This window comes from Myotis lucifugus, unplaced genomic scaffold (assembly GCF_000147115.1).
Source record: "Myotis lucifugus unplaced genomic scaffold, Myoluc2.0 scaffold_184, whole genome shotgun sequence".
In the NCBI taxonomy this organism is placed as follows: Eukaryota; Metazoa; Chordata; class Mammalia; order Chiroptera; family Vespertilionidae; genus Myotis; species Myotis lucifugus.
In genome coordinates this window covers 2433255-2453911 of record NW_005871232.1, presented here as the reverse complement: position 1 = coordinate 2453911, position 20657 = coordinate 2433255, and the positions used below count along the sequence as shown (strand labels likewise).

Below are 20657 nucleotides of genomic sequence, written 5' to 3'. Positions count from 1 at the left end.
AGGCATAGAGAGAACATGGCAGAACACACACAAAAAACAATAATCGTTTCTCTGGGTAATGATGAGTTTTCTACTGTTAATAATTTTTACATCTTTAAAGTTCTTTCCAATTAGCACTGTTAGTTTTTAAAAGGCATTTTAACCAAAAGGCATTAATCATTACATACCCAATTCAAATGTCATAGGCTCCTGAAACCCTCCCACTCATCTGTCTGTTTCCAGAGTATTTAATACAGGGTTGGGCCAAAGTAGGTTTACAATTGTTCATATGAAAAAGAATACAATAATTAATACATAATTATACAATAATAACTGTGTTTCAGATACTCACAACTGTAAAATTACTTCTGTCCCAGCTTGTATATGTCTTAGAGCATCAACCACATTTGTTTTAAAGTTATAACTTCCTATGTTCAGGCTTGATGATCAACTCTCAAAATGGAGTAAACCTGTCTCATTTGTACTGAAATTCACCCTCACAACCAAGATTCCCAAATACCCAGCACACTACTGAGTGTGTTGACTTAAACCTAATGCCAGGCTGTCAAATTTACATATTTGAAGACTACACACCTAACAGTTCTCTAACCAAAAATTCATCTATGCTGGGGGTGTTCAGAAATAGCATCAGGTCCATTCTGGGAAGAGAAATTATAAATCAGAATATGTCTCTGTTAATTATTACCTCATGTTTACTTTTCAAGTTACCAAAGATACCCTTATTCAACTCAATTAAGACAGAGGTCAGTATTTCCTAACCCAGAGGCAAGTCTCTCAGATTTCTATTCACGAGTTTCCGCTTGAAATGAACAAGAATTACTTTTGCAATAATCCAAGTCCATCCCCAACTCAGTAGGAACTGTAAGTACCTATTGAGTTAGGAAGAAATAAGGAAAATAAATGTTTTAAGATTACATAAGAGAATTGACATAAATGGGTGTCTTGAAATATCCAAGGCATTTTTGAAAGGTTCAATAAAAAATGTGTTTTGAAAACTAGGTGGGTGAGATTTGAAATAAAAACAACCACTACAATCATGGCTGTTACTTAGCAATTTCAGGCTTCAATTGTTCCCTTCTAAAGGGCAAGTCAGAAAACCGAAGAAACTGCTTCTAAAAGAAACACTGAGAGACCTGATCCAGTTTCCTTTCTTCCATTTTATTCCCTAGCATTTTAATCAAGCCCCTGTGAACTTTAAACTGCCAGATTTAGTTTTGTTTCTCTCTCTCTCTGAAGACAATTCACTTTCGTTAAAACTTAATTTCTCAATCAAAAAGCAAAGCCTCACACGGAAGTTAGTCAGGAGGAGCCCCAGCTTCTAGGCCCTGTTGTGTCACTACTGGAGGAAATGGAGATGCGAGAGAGCACAGGGAAGGGAGAGGAGGATGTTCAAAAGAGACTGACTGATCCCTAAGCACTGCCACTCCACAGCCATGAGGGGAGGGGTGCCAGGGGCCGGTTACAAACTGAGAACTCCAGTCACACTCCTAAGAAAAGTGGCTTAACTTATGAATTGGCCTCAGCACTGACTGAGAACTCCAGTCACACTCTTAAGGTAAGTGGCTTCACTTATGAATTGGCCTCAGCACTGATCTTCAATTCCAGAAGCTCTGTGACCATGACAACCTGAGTTGACAAGCAAGGATTCAAAACCAAACCTTGCTTTTATCAACCCAACCAAAGTCATACCACCAGGGCTGAGATGATCACTGATAACTGTGGCTCAGCTGGAGCCAGCTCATACCAGCCCACCAGAGTCAACTATCATCTTCTCAGGATTTGGGGCAAGCCAGTTGTCAAACACAGCCATCATTAAAAGTCAAATTATATAAACATACAATTGAAATAAACTATATAAAAACAAAGATAATAAACACTCAAAACTCGCCACTTCCTATTTCCTATCACCTTTGCTTCGATGTTATTTGAAACTATTTGATCTGGTTGGTAGATAACTCTGAAACGGTGTGCTTCTGCACATCACTTCCCGACTGTGCTTGTGGTGACTTCTGTCGAAATCAGCCACGATGGGAATATTTACACCATAGAAACCAGCAAACACTACAACCCTCTCCTCTCTCCTTCCAGCGGGCCAGGTCTTAACCCACCATTGCTTGGTAGCAGTTAAAGAAGTTGAGCTGGTCCATCTTTTGAGTCAAAACAAAGGCTTGTAAACTGTAAGTCATGATACAAATATAATACTGTGGTTCTATGATGTACCAGTTATGACACAAAGTCTATCATCTGGGTATTGACTCATATCAAATCTAATGCACAACGACTCAACCGACTTTCAGAGACTGAGTAACTACTAAAAGCACAGAGCACGAGTCAGGACTATGAATGTCTGACTCAAAAATGTATAATCTTTCCACTAGACGACCACGTATTAACATTATCATTATCATAATGAAACCAAAATCGACCACATAAAACTGCCTGATAATTAGCAAACATTAGTAGCTTCTAATGTGTAAAAATCACATACACAAAGAAGAATATGGGGAAGGTGTAGACAAAGAGCTCCGTTTTAATCATATTCACTGTTTATTGATTATCTACCTCCAAAATGTAATCACAAAGTAGAGGAAAGAAATGGCGCCCACAGCACCAACAGGACTAAGAAAATGTGTATTTGAGAGATATACTATAAAAGGATTCCTCTTTTAATCCTTTAAATACTTATGCTCTACCCACCAAACTAATGTACCCAACAACTTAAAATGGCACACTCTGCCAGGAAAGAATAATTTCTCAAATGCTAGCATAAGTTTTTGAAGTACTTTTGCTTTTTACTTTTAAATATTTGCTCCCTTAGACTTTGAAGTTATTTGATTGTGCTATTCTTTTACCATGGATTCTTATAGAAAATTCACCTGATAGTCAAAGGAATTCTGAAAGGCTAACAAAACTTTACTTACTGATTATTTAAAAAAATTCTTGTCATCTTGGCTTCCTATGAGTTACCGGCTTCTCCCATTGTTCCAGTACATTTCCATCACCTGTCACAAGGAGAAAGAATCTGATTAGTTGTATGTCTCATAGAGACCATTTCTTGGTATCTATGTTAGTTTTTTCCTTTCTTTATACCCAAAACACATTTGTCTCTTCCTTGCTCTTCTAAATCAGAAAGAAAGATCACCCCAGGAGAAAAAAAAATTTAAAGAGCAGTATTTCTACTGTTGGGGTTTGGAATGGAGAACCCCTAAAATACCCACTCTTACGTTTTTGGGAAGAGATTCTTAGTCTGTTTCCTGGGTGGGAGCAGTATTAAAGGAACCCACTTTCTGTCTTTCCTCCCCAACTCCTTCCTTCCTTCTTCTCAGAAGCGAGTGACTAATTTCCTGAGAGGACTAGGAAAACAACTGGCTTAGTGCTTGGCCACTGCACCCAGCGAGGCAGCAAGGGCCCCCTGGAGCTAGCTCACCTCCACACGGTAAGCAGGACAAGGGCTGCCTGCTCCCGAGAGGGCCAGCAGCTCTCTGTCCCGGCTGATGTCAGGGTTGCTGGGTCCAATGCAAGTTTTAGAGAGGAAGTAACTGAACTGTGCTATCTAATTCTGCTTTATCAGTAATTACATTACTATCTGTGTTGATTCCCATTTGGGTCCTTGCTCTGTTTCTCGAATTGTTGAAAACTTAAAGAATAGGAAAGGTGAATAATTAATCCAAAACCACCAAAGGACAATGCACAGGTAAAACCTTGGTTTAAAGCCCTACCACTAAGTAGCCTTGGGAAAATAATTTCATCTTTTCCCAGCCTCAATTTCATTTCTGAAAAAGGATCAAATGCTCCCTATGATACTGTGTGGATGAATGATAACATCTGCCAGAGTCAGGCATGCTTTGATCCAACAAGGACATTATCCCAGCACCAGGAACACCCAATGCCCAATGAGTAGACTTGCTACTCTGTCCATATGTCCCACTCAAGCACTGGAGATTTATAATTCATGAAATAATGGAATATGCCCAGCAAAGTGCCTTCCTTTTTCCAAGAGGAAATCATTCAGAATATTTTACTTTTTTAATTTCATAACATTATAGGGTCTACAACCTAGGGATAGAAGTGCTGTTGTCTTTCCCTTCACTGAAGAGAACCAAAGGAAGACACTCAACTCCTACCAGGCAGGATGCAACTATCACTCGTTTTATATGAAGAACATTTGGCTCCAAGTAGACAACACATAAAATAAAAACCTACCACCTTTCCTCACCTGAAGCCTCAGTGTTAAGTCTTTCAGAAAGATTAATAATGATTGTACAATGGCTCCATACACTGATGTTCCATGAGAGACAGTGTCGCTTCAGTTATAGAAGAGACAGAAACCTCAAGTTATCCAAACCAGTAGGGTGTGTGTGTTTGTGCATGTAACAAAAAGAAGGCAGAGAATGAAGCAAACACCACATAAATCCAGAGTGTCCTAGTAACAAAGAAAGAACTTGCCAAGGTCAATAAAAACAGCAGGGAAAGACTGACGAGTCAAAGGCTCGTAAGATTACACCCAGCACTGAAAGGAACATGCTCATGACGAGCTATAGCTTTGGATGCCTGGTCACTTGGCCTGGAAGTCTTCTAAATGATGGGAAATGCAGAAGGCTTTGTTATAGGTTTAAAATAAATAGGCTTGGATTCCACCTCTGCTATTTAACTGCAGTGTGGTCTTTGCCAGGTAATTTAATCCTTCTCATCTTCCGTTTCCAAGTCTGTAAAATAAGGACAATAATACATACCTCGGAGAGCAGTTATTTAGATTAGAGATGATGCATTACAGTGCCCATCACAGAATACCTGGTATGTTCCCAAAATGTAATTGCAATTATTATTTTTACTAGTCCAAGTAAGACAGTCTATAAAATTCATGGTAACCATTGCAATTACGGTATACAGTCCATTAAATTCAGACTCTGTCCCTATGTGACCATTTTAAAGAGAGGTTCAAATCATACTTTTGACAACAATATAAAACTTTTCTATGTTGTTGTGAAGTGTTAAATAAAAATCCCCATCTTAGTTGATAGTCTTCACTAATGTGGAAACAGAAAGCTCTAGCTATGCATATGTTAGCATTCTTCTCACAAGTACTGAGTGTTTTTTATTATAAATTCCTGAAAGAACGGAATCATTTCCCTCAGTGCTAATTCTTCTGCTGTACACCGTATGCCAAGAACTCAGCAGGCATCTGTGGGAGATGAAAGCCGCACTGAGAATGGCAGGCACCTATGACCCAGGCTAGCTTCACATTCAAGTCTCAGCAACAGTACGGATTTCTCAGCTATGTTTTTGTTTTTAAAAAAGGCACAGGTGAGGCAATACCAACATTTAAACAGAACTTTCTATCTAAAAAGAAGTTCATTTTGAAAATGATGCCACACTATTCTAATAAAAAGTATTATTTTTTTATTGAAAAAAGAAAATAAAGTGTTCGTTGACTTCTTCAAAGTCATCCTCTTTAGAACTCACTCCAATGATGCTGATGCTCAGAATCAGTTGAGTACTCTTCTTTTCCCTTCAAAGCCAGTGTACAGTTACTGCCCTCAAGAAAATCTGTCTCATGACAGGTTAGTCACTCCTGAATTCTAAACAAAACCACTTTATTTTCTACTATACTGTGTGGATGAAAGTAGAAAATATTTTAATAGGCTCAAGGAATCAAGTTCATCCTCAAAGATGGTAATTCCCCACCACAATGGGTATTCAAAAAAATTATAAAGTGACTTCAACACCGGACTTGAATGAACTAACCATTTGGCAGAAGTCCTAGAGGTAGGGACGAGGTTATATGGTGGTTGAGATGACGTTCATTTTTTAAAAAATGCAGTGCAATGGCAGCTTCAACAGAATGTAAGCAATTAGCTGACGCATTTAAAGGGAATGATCTGAATGTACAAGTCCTGGGTGGGATTATTAAAAGCCCAGTACTTCTTAGTCATGCTTCATATACAATGGTGAGATCCACAACAGTTACACAAAAACCTGGCTAAAAAGAATACACTCCTTTTTGGATGGATGGTCTCTCCTCTAGGGCGAGGCCAAGACTGTTCCCCAAGGTGTTAGGAGACGGGTGGGCATCAAAAGCAAGAGCATTTCAGGCGAAGAGGCTGGAGGATGGCATCTGCATTAGGGCTGCACCCACCAGACATGATTGCTTTGGATTCTTAGGCTCTTGTCTCCTGAGGAGTTAGCTCACTCAGCGGGTTTGGGCTGCCGCTATGGAAGGCAGGGCCCTGCGAGCATGAAGAGCATGTGTTCTGCAATCACACAGAACTGCATTCCTCAGTCTGCCCCGAGCACCTTGAGCATGTTGTTTAATTTATTAAGCCTCAGTTTCTTCATCTTCAGAATGGGAGTAATAGTAGTACTACAACTTAATACTGATATACGGGTTAAAAGACATAATGCCTGCAAACAATTTAAGACAGCTCACGGCAAACAATAAGTGCTTATTAAACGTTATTGATACTGCAAGAAGCACACTATCCTCATCCTTAGGAGGCAAAGCAAGTACCAGGTGATGATGATGTCAATAAAAGAAGAGCTAGTCTCCTAAACTCAAATATGTTCCTGCCCACTCCACCAGGAGACAAGAAATGGCTTGAGGTAGTTGTACTTCGCAATAAAGCGCAAATTGCCCCTATAACTGCATATGCATCTTGGGTGAGAGTGGCACCAGCTTGTTGGCCGGTGGAAAAATAAAAAATGTAAATACCAGCCATAGAGACACAAAATGAATTCTCTTGCTCGAGACTCCTCAGATAATAAAGGGCACAGCTGAGATTCACACCAGGCGGTGTGGCTACGGTCCTTGCTCTCAACCACTGAACAACAGTGTCTCCTCTGCAAAGAGAAAGAGCATAAGCCACATTATGACTTAGAAACACCTGCTAGGGAAGTTGTCACACACTCACAATACCAGCTGTCAGGGGAGGGCCTGGTAGCAAGAGAGTTGTCATCAAGGCAGAGTTTCTGATATCTTTTTCTTGCATTTCTACAGCCAAAAGGAAAAGTCACCCAGGGTTGTTGAATTCTCTGAGGTCAGAAGGAGGGAAGAAGACAGAAGGGATAGAAAACGTGCTCCTGGTTAAGTAGGAGAATGCACAGAGAGGAGACTAAAGGGGAAGAGAAGCCATATTCCTGTCAGCCTCAGATGTGGCTGGCTCTACCTAGAATGGCCCCCAGGGCCCCTGTCTCTTACGATATATTCCCTGGAGTGGGGGTGGGGCCTGTGATTTGCTTCTGGCCGGTAGAATAAGGTAAAAATGATGGAATCCAAGTGGTTATATCACATACTATTGTAATGTCGTGCTGCTGCAAGATCCCATCCCTTGCTGACTCTGAAGAAGCCAGGGGCCACGTGGGGAGCTGCCTAGAGTGAGAGCCACGTGAGGACAGCCTCCAGCTGAGAGTTAACAAGTAACTGAGGCCCTCAGCCTGAGAGCCCACAAGAAGCTGACAACCATCAGATGAGCTTAGAAGCAAACTCTTTCCCAGTCGAGCCTCAGATAAGACAAAAGCCTGATGGACCTCTGACTGCAGCCTTACAAAGCACCTAACTAAGCCACGGCCAGGCTCGGGGCCGCAGGAACCGGGAGGTAGCCTGTGCACCGAGTAAGCTGGGAGTGTGCAGTGCTGCTGCTCTGCAGAAACAGATGACTAACGCAGAGGGGAAGTGAGGAATCCCCGACGCGTCCTTCTGAGGGAGGAGGGGAAGGAAGAGGAAGGCTCAAAGGCTGGGCCTGGGAGAGTGATCCAGGAATAGAAATGACTATTTTCTAGACTTATCATTTGATCTTCCCTTTCCTCTCAAAAATGCAGTGCTTCTGGTTTTAAAACTACATTTAAAAGGGCTCTAATTCAGTAATATTGATTGTGTGCTCTATTTTAAAGCAGCTCATTTAAACTTCATGCTTTCTTATTCAAGTTGTATTAGTAAGAACCATTTCTTTAGTGTTACCTGAGCAAAAACTTCAAAATAAAAAACAAAAGACGTATTCCCCAATAAATTTAAAAGCAAAATTGGCTTTGTCACAATTCCACCTCAGTGAAAGGGAGTCGGTCACCTGGCACCACCAGATTCACAGAGAAGACAAATGACAGATACGTGGCATTTACCTGCCGTGGTCCTTACAACAATCCTGCTGTGGGGAAGGCAGCTGCAGGATTCTCCCCATTTTTAGAAAAAGAACCTGAGGGTCAGAGAAGGACAGTGACATGCCTAAGCTTGCTTTCTAAGTGGCAGGACTCGACTTCAAACACAGTTCTTCTAGTGGAGTCAAACTCAGTGCTTTTTCTCCTCTAGGCCACTGAGAAGCGAGAAGGAATGGGAAAGAGCCGAGAACAAAGACCCGCAGCCATGCATGTGGTGTGATGCCCTGAGAGGCGTCAGCCCCACTGATTTCCTAGCACAGCCTGGGATAACTGGTGAGAAGGAAAGAAGAAAGAAAAACCAGACAACAGAGATGACACACAGCACACTGGCTGTGGAAAATATGAGAAGAAACACCAACCAAAACAGAGGAATTATGGGAGGCATTTGGTTACGGATTTTGCCTAAACTAGTGGTTAGCAGACGTTTTCTGTAAAGGAACAGAGTATTTTAGGTTTTGCAGGGCATATGGTATCTTTTGTAACTACTCAACTCTGTCATTATCGTGCAAAAGCAGCCCCAGGTATTATGTAAATAAATGCACATGACCGTGTGCCCATAAAGCTGTATTTATAAAAACAGGTCTGGGCCAGATTTTGCCTTCCAGCTGTAGTTTGCTAATCCCTGGCCTAGATAGTCGCCTGGTCTCCACAGGAAACCTGTGAGATACCAAAGGAGCAAAGAGAAAGGTGCTACAGCCCACCATAAAAATTCCAGGGATAACATGACCATTTAGCAGGCAGCACGCACCCGGGGTGCCGTTCCCATAAGCACCTAGTCTGCACGGCCTTTTGACTAAGACACTGAAGTGATGCGTTTGTTCAGTCTTGGTTTATTCAAAGTTATTAACATTCAAAGAAACACTGAGTCGATTATGATTCACAGAACTGGTAAGCCCAGTCGTATCATGTATCTTACACGGAAGATTATGGGGGAAAGCACCCCAATGTTCCAAAAGTAACTGCGAAGGAAAATTGTCATGAACAGAGGCAAATGAATGAGTGCTGGCTTCCGCCTCTGACAGTTCCTCCCCCTGACTTTTTCTGTCCCATTTTCCTACCTAAAATCTTACTCCTCGTGTAGGTGTCAATTTAAACATCTTTTTCTCCAAGAAACTTTCCTCAAACTTCCCAGATGTTTGATGTCAAGACATCTGCCATACACTCGCATGACATGCGCTTCTTTATTACTCTCAGGATACCTATAATTCCTCCCTAGCTCAACGGCTGCTTCCTGGCTAGACCATAAATCTTGGAATGCTGCCTTGCTCAACGCCAAGTGCAAGGAGAGCAATGAGAGTTTGATTAAATAGAAGGCTTTGGTGTTTCAAATGACACTCTGAGCTGAGTGACTAAATATATAGCTGATTAGCAAAGCATGGTTTTGCAGAGCAACTTGGGGGCTTTTCCAACCTTTATCATGTATGATGTGATGAAGATCATGTCCAGGTGCCTGTAAGCAAACTGCCCCTACATCTAAACAGAGTCAAAGCACGCCACCCATTCCCACGTCTGGTAAAGTAGAAGCTACAGAGAAGTTTCTCTCATGCTCAACAGTTAAACAAAGCAAATGTGGTTTCAGTTAATGATAAAATTTTCATTATCCTTGGCCCCAGCATATTCTAAGATATTTAGCTGGATAGGTTTAAAACAAGTATCTGCACTAGTTCCTTTTGTTTACACATACAACAACCGTAAAAGCACAAACACACACAGAGAACTGCTTGAACTAAGTGGGGGAAAATCATATTATAAAATACATATAGTATGACCCATTTTTATAAACTAAAACAAGAAGAATAACTAAAAGAATATATGCCTCCCAAAGTGATTGTACCGCTTTGAGGGATTTGGGTTCATTTCATTTTTTTCCTTTTCCTTTGATAGTATATTCTTCTTTTCATACAATGACCACATATTTTTGTAAAGACTTTTTAAAAAATTTATTTCAAACAAAAATCCCTTGCTGATTAGGCAATACTTCAAAGCTGTTTAAAAGAAACATTATATACAGGAAAAATGTGGAACAGGGAAATGCTGTTATTATTTAACATAGCTCTGCTGACAGAGTAAAAAAAATTGTTTCTGACCTCCTTAAATGTTCACCCTTTCCTACCGATCTCATAATGACGGTACACTTCACCATGGTGAGCATCCACAGACAGAAGCAAAACAGTCGCAATGCTGAGGGTGCTAATTTCAGTTTCTAACTACATCTTTACTTACCTGGAACATGATATATTTTAGGTTGGCCTAATTTCTCTCCGGTCTTAGACTATGAGAACTGCACTAACTTATCTAGCCAATTTTAGTAACCAAAATGCATGAGGGGCAGATAATAAACTTCAAAAGTGAGATCTCCTTTCTTAAAGGTCATTTATATGGGTCAGAAATTGGCAGCCAGGCATTAGGAATGCTGAAGTGGTTACTTGAAAATTATTTCCAGTGCTTACACTGGCAGTTTTAAATAAATATGCTAAGTATGTTAAACTTCAATTCATGTGATTATTGAACATCAACCTGTGCCTAAATTAGAGAGATTACCAATTTTCCTATCTTAGAGTGTTCCTTAATATCTTATATTTCTTTTCACAAATACTAAGTATTGGCTTGTGTTTAAATAATGCTTGATTCATCAGTAATAATAGTTTCACCCATTAGACATGACTTGAAGATATTTTTAAACTCCAAATGAAAATAAGGTAAGAGATTATCTTTGCCCGGCCAGCATGGTTCAGTGGTTGAGCACAGACCTATAAACCGGAAGGTCATGGTTCAATTTCCAGTCAGGGCACATGCCTGGGTTGTGGGCTCAATCCCCAGGGTGGGGTTTGCAGGAGGCAGCTGATCTATAATTCTCGTCATTGATGTTTCTATCTCTTTATCCCTCTCCTTTCCTCTCTCTCTTAAAAAAAATCAATAAGAACATATTTTTAAAAGGAGAGAGATTGTCTTCATGATGACAGAGTTGACCTCCATGCAGTAACAATTATAAACTGTGAACAAATATAAAAATTAACTTTGAAGGCACTAGAAAACAACCAAAAGCAGGCAGAAAGTAGACGATCCACAGCCCTTAAACGAAGGAACCACAGTGGATGATAATTTACATCAATGCAGCTTATCCATGGGCACGACCAAGTCTGTGCCATGCCAGATGGAATTCAAGCAGCAAGCTACAGTCTTATTGGTCAGAAAAGGGTTCTGCCACGGTAGCTGCAAAATGAGTCATAAAATCCCCCAAATGAGGAAGTGATAGAGGGTGATTTCCCAAATTTGCAAATAAATTCTACACTTGTTGGCTACACTCAAAACTATAAAACCCAAGGGCGTGTGTGTTGGGTGTGTGTTGGGGGGGAAGGGGGCAGCACAGGACAACAGGTGGAAGTTTTTAGAAAGCTGCTATATTCCAACAGCTGCCCATCTCAGAGGAGTTTAATCAAGACATGCCAGGTTTCGGGGGCCTGGTAAAGGCCTCAGACTTTCCTTTGAAACCATGGCTTAAGAAATAAAGACCACTTATCTTGACTAGAGAATAATAGTATTTCCTGGGAAATAATAGACAAAATGGAAACTGCAACGCATAAAAATGAGCCTACAAAATATCCAGGCTGATGGGCCATTATTTTAGCTGTTTGCCTGAAGAAAACACAACTCTCCTCTCGGGGAACATAACAGAATCCCAAATGTTTACAATGTAGCAGCCACAATGTCAGCATACAATTAAAAATCAGAGATATGTAGGCAAGTGGAAAATATAACACCATAGTCAAAGACCAAGCAATCCACAGAAACATCTACAAATAACCCAAAAAATGGAATTAGGAGACTTTAGAATATAAATGCTAAATATATTAAAGAATCCACAGAGAAAGCTAGATATAACGGGTAAAGAAACAAAATTTCAGGAGAAATATAGAAACAAAAGAAAAAACCAAATGGAAATTCTAAAACTGAAAACTACAACATAAAATCTTTTTAAAGGACAGATTAGATTAATAACAGATTGGACATAATAGTGAAAAAGGATGGGTGAACTTCAAGGTATGTCAATATAAAGAATCCAGGCTGAAGCACAGAGAGAAAAAGAATGTTTTTAAAAAGAGCTTCAATGACCTCTTGGGGAGTATCCAGTGTTCTAATTTACATGCTGAAAAAGAGTACAGAGAATGGGGCAGAAAAACATATGTAAAAAGAAACACAGCCTAGAAATTTCCAAAGCTGAACAAAAATAGTAACACATCAAAGGAGGGAACTCAGTTAACCACAAGAAAACTTCACCTAACCATGACAACCAAAGATAATAACAAAAATAATCTTAGAAGTAGCTAGGGAACAAAAGGTATATTACACATGTAAGAACAATAAGAAGAATGATGGCAGACATCTCGTCAAAAACAGATGGCCAGGAGAAAATAAACATCTTTAAGGAGCTGAATAGATGGGAAAAATGTTAACCCAGAATTCTCTATATAGAAAAATACATATTTCAATAATAAAGGGAAAATAAAGAATCTTCATACAAATGAAAATGGAATCTGTTGCCAACAGACCTACACTGCAATGAATGCTAAAGAAAGCTCTGTAAGCTGGAAAGAAGTAATACCAGATGGAAGTTTTAATCTACAGAAAAGAATGAAGAATGTTGGAAATAGTAAATGTGCAGGTAAACATGAAAGATTTCTCTTAATTTCTTTAAGATACAGTTACTAGATCTACTTTATCAAGTATTCTATATGTATACACACATACTTTATATATGCTACATTAAAAGTATAATACTGTATTGTAGAGTTTGTAACATACAGATATAAAATATATGAAGACAACAGTGCAATGGTTGGGGGGAGTGTCAGTTGTAATCATATTGTAGGTTTCATATTTTTATATGATGAAATAAAATATTAATTCAAAAAAAACTTTCTATTAAGGATGAATATTGAATTCTGCAGAGAAACTACAAAAACAATAATGCAAAGTGGTTAAGAGGTATAATTGAAAACTTGACACAGAAATTAAAATGTGATACTGAAATATATTCAATTAAAAGAAGAGAAGGGAGAAAAGAAGATAAAAGATTCAAAAGTGCTTCAAGGATGGGACATTTAGGAAACAATAAAATGGTAAAACTAACCATATCGATAATTATAGTAAACAGACTAAACATTGACCATATCAATAATTATAGTAAATAGACTAAACATTGCAATTAAAAGGCAGAGACTCAGAATACATAAAAAAGCAGTACCCAACCACATACTACCTACAACACATGCATTTTAAATACAAAGACACAGATAGATAAACAGATGGAACAGAATACACCAACATGAACTCAATACAAAAACCAGACAAACATAGAAGCATCGAACAGACTGCCCAACCTATGAGGGAAGATGGGGGGTGAGGGGGTAAGAGATCAACCAAAGGACTTATATGTATGCATATGAGCATAACTAATGGATACAGACAGTAGGGGAGTGAGGGCATGTGCTGGGGAGTGGGGGCAGCCGGGGAGAGGTCAATGGGAGGAAAAGGAGACTTATGTAATACTTTAAACAACAAAGAATGTAAAAACAACAACAACAACAGACAAGGACAATAGAAGAACACTACAGACCTATATCACTTAGAACACATCTATGCAAAAATCCTAACAAAATGCAGTACTGGTGTTAAGGGCACATGAATAGAACAATGAAGCAGAACAGAGACCAGAAATAGACATAAGCATATATGGTCAACTGATGATTTTTTACCAAGGTGCCAAAATAATTCAGTGGGAATAAGGATAGTCTTTTTCAACAAATTGGGCAGGAACAAATAGATATCCATATGGAAAGAAGAATAAATCCTGATCTCACAGAGAACTAACCGTAAAAACTAAAACTATAAAGCAGGAAAATTATAGAATGTCTTTGTGACCATGAAGTAGGCAAAGCATATGAATAAGAGGAAAAAACTAATAAATCAGACTTCATCAAAATAAAAACTTCTGCCTTTTAAAGATACAGTTAAGAAAATAAAAAGGTAACCACCAACTGCAAAATATTCATAATACATATATCTGACAAAGGACTTCTTTCTAGAATACATAAAGAACTATGTACTATAGTTCAAGAATTAAAAGGCGTAAAAAGTCAAGAATAAAAAAGTCACACAGCCCAATTTTTAAAACAGCAAAAGACTTAGCTAGATACTTTATAAGAAAAGCCAATAAGTACATACATGAAAAAAATGTCTAACATCATTATCATCAAGGAAATCACAGGCAGCCACAAGACACCACATTACACCACTAGAATGCTGATAGTGAAAAGACTGACAATAGCAATTGTTGTCAAATGGTTGGAGCATATTGGAGCAAGGCATACATTGCTGATGAGCATGTTTAATTATATAACCCCTTTAGTGATACACTTCTAAGTGTACATCCTATATAATAAAAGCCTAATATGCAACTTGTCCCCTTGACTGGGAGTTCAACCAGGGGGCAGGGCCAGCCAGCCAACCACCTGTGGCCCCTCCCCCCAGCTGGTCCCACTAGGGACCCTACCTGTGCACGAATTCCATGCACTGGGCCTTTAGTCTAAAATAAATGAAAACATATTCCACAAAGAGACTTGTACAATAATGTTCACAGAAGTTATATTCATAATAGATAAAAATTATAACCCACTCAAATGTCCATCATTAGGTAAATAGATGAATTCATACAATGGAATACTACTCAGCAACATAAACAATCTATTGATACATGTTAACCACAAGTATGAATCTAAAAACACTATTAAGTGAAGCGATATAAAGTAATTATCAAAAGACTGCCCAATATTAAAAACCCCTGAATAAAACAGAGAAAAAGACTTATCACAATTAAGGAAGCTTTCTTCATTTTACTAAAGGATTTCTTTTTTAAAAATATTTTTTATTGTTGATAGTATTACAGATATCTCCCATCCCCCCCTCTTTGCCCCCTCCTCCCAGTCCCTATCACTCCCACAGATCTTCACTATAAAGGATTTATTAAGGATCTTTTAAAATTAGTGAACTTTCTTTGTCAACCTAAATTTATTCAATTTATTAAAAATATCATAGGTATTAGTTTCAGAAATGCACACACTGCATGAAAAATACAACTGTGATGATAAAAAGAAAATACTAGGGAAAGTCTGTTCTCAAATTCTGAGCCCAAAATAATAAAGAGTGAATGCTTTGAAATAATTTAAAAACCTGAAAATTATTTATAACATGGGTTACAAACTATTTTCCTTAGAAACTATTCCCACCAATGCCAAGTCAAAGTAAACAGCACAATATTTTAAAAACAGCCATTTTCAAGGCTAATTGTGCAGCTATGTTATGCTAACATAGTTTACAAAATTAAAATTTCCAAACACAGCTACTCAAAAAAATCATAATAAATAAACCCCAAGCCCTTCAAATATTAATTTAAAAATTTTTCTAATCATAATATGGTCTTATGTAAGTGTGCAGCTGACAAACTGTGCCATTAATCCAGCCAGCATACTTACCATATTATGTTTCTGGTCCCTAAATATACTATAAATTTTCAAAATCTTCATCTACCAATCTATATTGACATTTATTCCACTTGCTTAGCATCATCAAATATGCTTAAAAAAACTGTCCATTAGTTTAAGTCATGCCAGATATATTGCTGTTGCCAGGAAACTGTGTTCTAATATAGCAATGCAGACTGAGGGATGGGCCAGGAAGGGCTCTGTGGGGTAAATCAGTAGCCCAGATAGGACAGCAGGTCCTCCTCTGCAAAACTAATCTAACATGGGATTCTTAGGAAACAACAGAAAAAAGTTGACAACAGTATGTGATTCACTTATGTTACTGAGTGGCACAGGTACGTTACATACTTCTTCTTGAGTCTGATTTCTTTTTGCATCACTGGCATACTCTACTTATTGCAACTCTTTTCACTATATCCCACTAATTCAGAATCAAATGAAATAACACTGAATTAAAGGACCAAAGTACATCAGAATCTCTCATGACATCATCATATGGGCCCATAGCAGATAGCACATAATAAAAAATATAACAAATAACCTCCTCATAATGAGGGAGTTATTCAGAAATCAAATCTTACTTAGAAGGGTAAAATTATATGACTTAGTCAAATATTAGGCAAGTAATTAATTAACCAAGTCATTGAAGAAAAGTCAAATCAATTTAGTTTTTGTGTGTGAATTTTTGTGTTTATTTTGAAATCATTTCGGACTTTAAAATGTTGCCAAAATAGTAAAGATATATATATATATATATATACACACACACACAGAAATATGTTTTAAAAATGGGCATATTTTAATAAGGTCTCATACCAATAATATACTCTCAGTATAATTATGAAACAGTAACTGTTTCATAAAAAAAGAGCCAGTGCATCAAAAGCCAGACATCCACTGAAGGTCACAGCATATGATATAATGGGTGACCATGACCTTGATGATATAAGTTATTGAGGAGATAAAAATTAAAGGCTAGCCCTGACCAGGTGGCACAGTTCATTGAACATCATCCGTACACTAAAAGGTTGTACACCAACAGGTTGCAGGTTTGATCCACGGTAAGGGTGCACACAGGAGGCAACCGATCTATGTTTCTCTCTCACTCTCATTCTTCCTCTCTCTCTCAAAAATCAATAGAAATATATCCTCAGTTGAGGATTTAAAAAAAAAAAATTAAAGGCTATAAAGCAAGAAAATGAAGTAACCATGTAACCAGTGGTTCTCAACCTTGGCTGCACATTAGAATCACCTGGGAATCTTTTTAAAATCCTGATTTCTGGGCCTCATACTCCGGAAATTCTGTTTTTTTGTTGACTAATGTTGGGGCCCCCACCTCATAACAAAGAAACAGAATTTTCCAGGTGATGAGGCCCAGAAATCAGGATTTTAAAAAAGATTCCCAGGGTGATTCTAATGTGCAGCCAAGGTTGAGAACCACTGCATGTAATTGACATGTGGGGGAATGGGGTGAAGGGGTCAAGGAGACAAACAGGTCAAAGCTTATGACTAATAGGAAATCAGTCAAGCCAATACAGCATGCACCCAACCAGATATGCCTTGACATCCGCCAAGGTAAGAGTAAAGCCAATAAATAACAGCTGATTTCAGAATAACAGCTGGCACGCATTTGCTGAGCTTTGATACGGACTACCCATTCCCAGAAAAGAAGGCAGTGAGGTCCTGGCCAGAAACCTGTTATCACTTCATCAGCTCAGAGTCCAATGTTGCCTCTATCACCTTTATTGTCTTTCAGGCATAGGAAGGACTCGAAACGGGCTGAGTCAGAGCTGCTCAAGGAAGCGTTAAGAGTCACATCTCACTACGCAGTCAAGTTGAGAGAACAATAGCCACTAGTGTATTTGAGACCACAGGGTGGGGTAATGCCCAGAGAAGGGTGGACTTGACTTAGTACAGCAGAGTGGGTCACACTACATTCAATCCAAGATCTAAGTTATTACATACCTCCAACAGCTACTGTTCTGCATTTATCGATAGTTTCCTTTAAAATTATTCTCATGTACGCTTCCTGAGGCAGGGTCTTGTCTATTTCATAAGCTTCCCAATCAGACACTTTTGTGCCTTCCAAAGAACTCAATGGTGTACCTAGAAGAAAAGAGCAATTTAAGCTTAACCACTTCAAAAATGGAATCATAAAATTCTAAAGCTGAAAGAGACCTTATAAATCCAGTAGATCTCACAATACATTAAAGTATTAGATTGGAAACAAAAAATTCTCAATTGACCTTCCCCACCTCCCACCCCCATGTGTCTTCCTTCCTCCCTCCCTCCCTCCCGATTTTTTGTTGTTCTAAAATATACATAACATAAATCTTACCCCACCTTTTCTTAATTAAAAACTAAAATCCGCCGAAACCGGTTTGGCTCAGTGGATAGAGCGTCGGCCTGCGGACTGAAAGGTCCCAGGTTTGAATCCGGTCAAGGGCATGTACCTGGGTTGCGGGCACATCCCCAGAAGGAGATGTGCAGGAGGCAGCTGATCGATGTTTCTCTCTCATCGATGTTTCTAACTCTCTATCTCTCTCCCTTCCTCTCTGTAAAAACTCAATAAAATATATTTTTAAAAAATAATTAAAAAAAAAACACAAACTAAAATCCATAACCCTCTATCACAGAGGTGCTTGTTTTATATATTTACCTACTAACTGTTAACAAGTAACTGATTTTCACAAATTAAGTACAGCATCTTCAATATGAAAACCAAGGGTAACTACTAAAATACCTTCTTTACAAGTTGACAAAAAAGATGGTCATTTCTCTAAGACCCAAACAGTATCCTCATTAATGATACCTTTTATAGTTACATGTTACATAACCAGGAAGCTAGAGATAATATTTTGCATGTGGCAAAGAATAAAGAGGTAATTGTTCATTTAGTCCCTCATTTATAGTTACTTGTACTTACATGTGAAAGAATGTGGAATCAAATAGTAGCTAGCAAGGTAGCATTTTATTTTTTATCATGTTTAATTTAGACAGTAACATTCTATTTTTTACTCTAGAATAATCTATTGGAGGTGAGTTCTCAATCCTGTTCAGGATCATATAAGCCATGCATCACTGAGTACCTAACAAAAGCTAAGCCTATTCTACTACCACTCCAATTCAGGAGGATCTTGAACTCTTTGAGGCCTATCCCTAGACCCCAGGATAAAAATCGTAGGGACTTCCATGTGCCAAACTGAATAGCTGATATCTTGAGCCAACTAACAGTCCTAAGAGAAAATGATTCTTGGAACAACAACAAAACAAAACAAACAAACAAAAAATCATTCTTGATAGTCCCTAAGGACCTAGCAACTCCTCATTTAATAATTCTCTATCCTATCGGTCAGAAATAGTATTACACTGTAAATTAGGGGTGGGAAACGTCCGGCCAGCTGGCTGAATAAGGCCCACAAAATCATTTGGTCTGGCCCTCCAAGGCATTAGGGGTGAGTTAATTAAACGTTTAACAAACTATAACAGGCTAATTTTTAAGTTGATAATTTTGTATGGCCCGTGAATGATATTATAAATACCCAAATGGCCCTTGACAGAAAAAGGTTCCCACCCCTGCTATAAATAATCAATACAATCACAAAGAAAGCCACTGTCACAAGCAACAAAAAAGAACATAGGACTCTCTTGACATTTTATTAGTTTACAAGTATTCAATTACAGCTTAAGAGTAAAATGGATTTAGATAAAAGGACATCATCTGATAATACCGACACATAGTGTATACACCTAAAGATAAAGCAAGGGCCTCCCTCCAAAACAGTATCTCAGGAAACAGAGTGTCACTAAGTCTCATATTAAAAACAAAAATCTCAGTTTATTTTGAATAATGAAATGATGTTTGGGAAAGTAACATATGTCACTTGATAGAAACTGGTTAACTAAAGGAAGCAAAGGGATAGACTGAACAATTATTTTTGGAGGTAGGACCTAACAATAGAAAATATGATAACATTTTTAAAAGCCTTTGAAATATAATTTAAATGGATTTGAGGATTGTAGGTAGCCAATGGAATAGGGCTTTTTATAAATCCAGAAGGACAAAAAAAGCAGAAAAGTATTTTAGAGCAGACAACAGACAATAATGGCATTTTGGAAGCTGAAAGCAGAGATGACTACTGAGCTGAGGTGAGCAAAGCAGGCTGGAAGCTCACTGCCTGAGAAGCAAACAAAAGCCAGCTGAGGAAAAGCTCCGGAAACGGAGCTCCTGGTGCCTGGAAGGAGCGGGTCCGGAGTTGAGAAGAGAGGGGGACTGGTTGAAAGTTTGTATAAAAGACAGACCCTGACCTTACACCATACACAGAAATTAATTCAGAATGGATTAAAGACCTGAAACTATAAAACTCCTAGAATAAAACAAAGGGGCCAAGCTGACATGAGAACTGGCAATGATTTCTTGGATATAACACCAAAAGTGCAGGGAACAAAAGCAAACAGAGACAAATGGGACTACATCAAACTGAAAAACTTCAGCACAGCCAAGGAAATAATCAGAGTGACAAGGCAACCTAAAAATTGGAAGAAAATATTTTCAAACTATATATCCTATCTAATAATAGACAAACATGGTAATTGATGTACCTTCGCTACGCCTCCCATTGGCTAATCAGTGTGATATGCAAATTAACCACCAACAAAGATGGCGGCTAATTTGCATACTGCAGGCAGGGCGGGACAGCGCAGCCGCCAGCGCAAGCCATCATCCTGGGCAGGAGGCGGGCTCCTGAAGCCCCAGAAGCCAGTGATCAGGGGGGAGATGGGGGTCCCCTGCTCAGGCCTGACACCTCTGACGGAGGCGTCAAGCCTGGGCAAGGGGCTGATCCGGGGATGGGATGATGGAGGTCGACGCCTCTGGCCAAGGCATCAGGCCTGCGCGGGGGGCGGCAGCGGTAATCGGAGGGGTCTGAGGGTCCCCTGCCCAGGCCTGACGCCTGGCCAGAAGCATCA

At 38.9% G+C, this 20657-nt stretch overlaps 1 protein-coding gene across 7 annotated transcripts in view; it reads right to left on the bottom strand.

Moving 5' to 3' along the window:
• SGMS1 (sphingomyelin synthase 1) overlaps nucleotides 1-20657 on the bottom strand; it is a 207417-nt gene that overhangs the window by 86468 nt on the left and 100292 nt on the right. For 3 of the 7 annotated variants that reach the window (XM_023760512.1, XM_006096638.3, XM_023760510.1), the window contains 2 exons: nucleotides 17655-17795; nucleotides 2922-3002 (listed from right to left, as the gene is read on the bottom strand). The exons of 2 other annotated variants lie outside the window; for them this stretch is intronic. The gene's annotated coding sequence lies outside the window, so the exon portion shown is untranslated. The remainder of the gene's footprint in view (nucleotides 1-2921; nucleotides 3003-17654; nucleotides 17796-20657) is intronic. 2 more of the 7 variants (XM_023760508.1, XM_014462551.2) reach the window with 2 other exon arrangements.